Consider the following 3,501-nt stretch of genomic DNA (forward strand, 5'->3'; position numbering starts at 1 on the left):
AATTGCCTAAATTCAATGGGACATTCGTTGAAGGATGGCTATGCAGAGTTGAGTATTTCTTTCAGCCGATTTTACTCCTGACGATATGAAGGTTAGCAAAGTTATTACCCATTTGGAAGATATAGCCCTGCAATGGCATCATTCCTTGGTTAGATCAAGAGGAGACTCAATTGAAGGTATATCTTGGAAAGAATACAAGAGATTTATTGCTAATAGATTTGCATTAGTTAGAAATAACATAGAATATGAAGGTGGGCATGAAATTCAAGTAGTAGTTAATGGTGAGGAGATATTAGAAAAAAATTGATGATATTACAGAATATATACGTTAATGGAGAATTAGTTAGTGGTGACGGGTCATTAAAAATTAAAAATGATATTAGCACGTTTGAAAGTGAAATTGGTTCTCTAGATCAAGATTTGAGTACGCAAGTAAAGGACCAGATCAGTCAAGAAGCAATTGATAATGATGTGCTTGAAATCCAAAAAAAGCTGTGTATAGTGTGTTGAGTCAAATAAAAATAAATTTCAAGAATCAGTGGATAATGATGATTCACTGAAAAATGTAATGGTAATTGGAACATATCAAGAGCCATGCACGGATTTATTTTGGGATGAATTTGGAAAGGGAATTGGCTTTTTAAGTCAAGATTTGAATGTTGAGGAGTCATTTCATATGGATGATTCAAAGGAAAATGAAAATAGTTGGGATTATACAGTTTTTTGTGATGATATATATGTGTGAAAAGATACCAATAATGAAATATGTGAGGGTTATAAGAGTGTGGTTCAAGATGTATCATGTGGCATAGATGGAAATCTAAAAGGGTGTTCCTCATTGTGTCCAAACCGGGGTGCACTAAACTGATCAAGTATGATTTAAAAGAACCGATACAGTGGATACTACTTGGTGCAATAAACATGGGTCAAGCAAAAGCAAAAATGAAGTCAAAGACGACTTATAGGAAGGTGACGACTTGTAGGAAGGTGCAGGTGAGTTTCCCATTAGATCATGATGCCAAAGTTGGTGAGTATGTTAAGATGAAACTACTTAATTAGAAGGATACTGGTTGGGAAATTAGTGCCAAGAAAATTTCATGTGTAAAGGACTTAGAAATGAAGGCCAGAAGCGATGAGTTTGAGCAAATGAATGAATAAAAAATGACAGATAAATTAGTTTATATAGTTCCTTATGATGATGAAGTTATGAATGTCAAGTTTAAAGTGGTTGGCCAGGAGGTAATAAAGAAAGAATCGGTTCTCGGTTTGCTTCTAAATGCAACTCGTTTCGCAATGATGGCAAGGGTGTATGTGTGGTATAAGTGGAAATCCAAGTTATGGTGGGTCAAAATTAGCTCACGAGCTTACAAGATGCTAAGTGCTATTATTTTCATGGATCTTTTTTGCACAACTCCCAATTGCATATTATGATGGTTTGGAGTTTTGGTTCACTCATTCTCAATTGAATACTTTTGCCAAAGGCTGTTGTGTGCAAAGGGTCATAAAATGGAACCAAGTTGCTGGAAATATTATTGGGCTAAAAGTTTGTGATACTCTATCAGTAACAAGAAATAGTGATTCCAGAGGTATAAGAATTTTCATATTATGGACAGGGCTTTCAATAGTACCACAACTCTTAATTGGGTTAAACTGTCCAAGTGCTTACTACAGAAATCTCACATCCACACTTGACATTGCTCTAAGATGCTACTTTCAGTTTATTCACAAAGATATGCTAAGTAAAGGAGTCATCCCAAACCACTCAATGGCACCTCAAAGAGTTCTATTTGATAACCAAAAAGATCATATATATGAGGCGGACTACCAGCGTTGAAGTTCTATGTGTGGAAGAAGATATTTCAAGGATCACAATTCAACTATTTTCTTTATTTGTTTTTGATAGTTTTGATTAGCATTTTTTTTATTTTGGATTTTTGAGGACAAAAATCTTTTAAGGGTGAAGTAATGTTAGGTATTATATAGTAGAGGGACGAAAGTGTATAGGTTGAATAGTTTAGGGTTATAGTTGTAATATGTTCATATACATAAGCAAGAGTCGTGAATGAGAACAGTAGCTATTGATATGTGAGTTTAATCTCCTTCTTCTTATGTGTTCTTCTTCTCCGTCTTTAGCTCGTTTATCCGTTTTGATACGTAACACTGCTGGTGATGTCATCGTTCTCACGGTAACCATCGATTATTGTTTTCACTAATTTGGTACTTAAATTCTTTGATTGATTGATTGATTAGGTTTCTTTCATTCATTGTTTAATTGTATAAATTTCATGATTTATCTTCTCCAGCTGCGAGTGATTTCTGGGAGCTACGGTAGCCAATCTTTGTTGCTTACGGTATTTTAAATAGGTAATTGTGTATCCTTTTTTGTTTAATTGTTTTATAATTGTTATTATGTGTGACTTGCCTATTATCTAATTGTTGCACAATAATCTCAATAGGGTTGAAGATGGTAATTGTGAATTCTTAATAAGCATCCAGGTTCTAGATATCACATTTTCCTGTCTTTATGATTCATGATATTGAAATATTTGTAATTTGGGTCTACAATTACATGTATGCATGTATTATTTTTATTTTTCTGAAAGATATGGGATATTTTTAAGCTTTGTTGTTAGGTATGTGTTTTGATGGAATGCCTTTGTACTCATGTAGCTGTCATTGTTATTCTTTAATTAGGTTCTGAAATATATGCTCATGTAATGTTGAGGTTAACTTTTTTTTTTTTTTGGATACCTTCCATTGCCTCTTGGTTTATCTCATTATAAATATCAGTTCCTTAGTTTGAGCTACACATCTTTCTGTCTTTCTTTATTCAATAAGTAAAAATAATGGTATATGTGTAGTAGTTTACTTTTTGATTTGGTGTAGTGTATTTCTTCTACTAACCCTCTTATATTTGCTGTCATGAAGTTTGCTGTTAGGTATTTGTTTAGATTTTTACCATAAGCTTCGCTATTTGATTTTCTTATTAAAATAGTTTTGGAGTTATATACAATGATTATTATGCTCTTAAATTACCTTTTCCATTAAATTAAATTTGCCTTTATGAACCTGTTGCATTTTCCTTACCACTATTGCTGTTAATTCTATAATCTATGCTCATCTTATATTTTTGACAGCTTTCATTGCTTCTTTGTTTCACTTGATAATGAAAGTCAGCACCTCTATTTCAGGTACATGCCTTTCTGCTTATGTTTATGCAATAAGATAATGGTATGGTAATATGTAGTAGTTTAGTTTCGCATGTGGTTTAACAGCTCCGTTGCAATGCACTGGTCCACTTAGTTACCTTAGTCTATTTTTCGCGAGTTTACATGCCACATGTGGGGTCCTAAGTCAACTTAGGACCCGCATGTTGCAACGGGGCGCTAATGCAAACCAGTTAACGAGATTCTAAATGAGCCTCAACTCTTGTGCAATTTAAACACAAAGGTTTCAACGTGTAAATCTGTTGTGTTTGTGTGTCTTTTGCTAATTTTTGTT

The sequence above is a fragment of the Bidens hawaiensis genome, unplaced genomic scaffold, assembly GCF_021521415.1.
Source record: "Bidens hawaiensis isolate Kalapana, Puna unplaced genomic scaffold, B.hawaiensis_p1.1 tig00018044_1, whole genome shotgun sequence".
In the NCBI taxonomy this organism is placed as follows: domain Eukaryota; kingdom Viridiplantae; phylum Streptophyta; class Magnoliopsida; order Asterales; family Asteraceae; genus Bidens; species Bidens hawaiensis.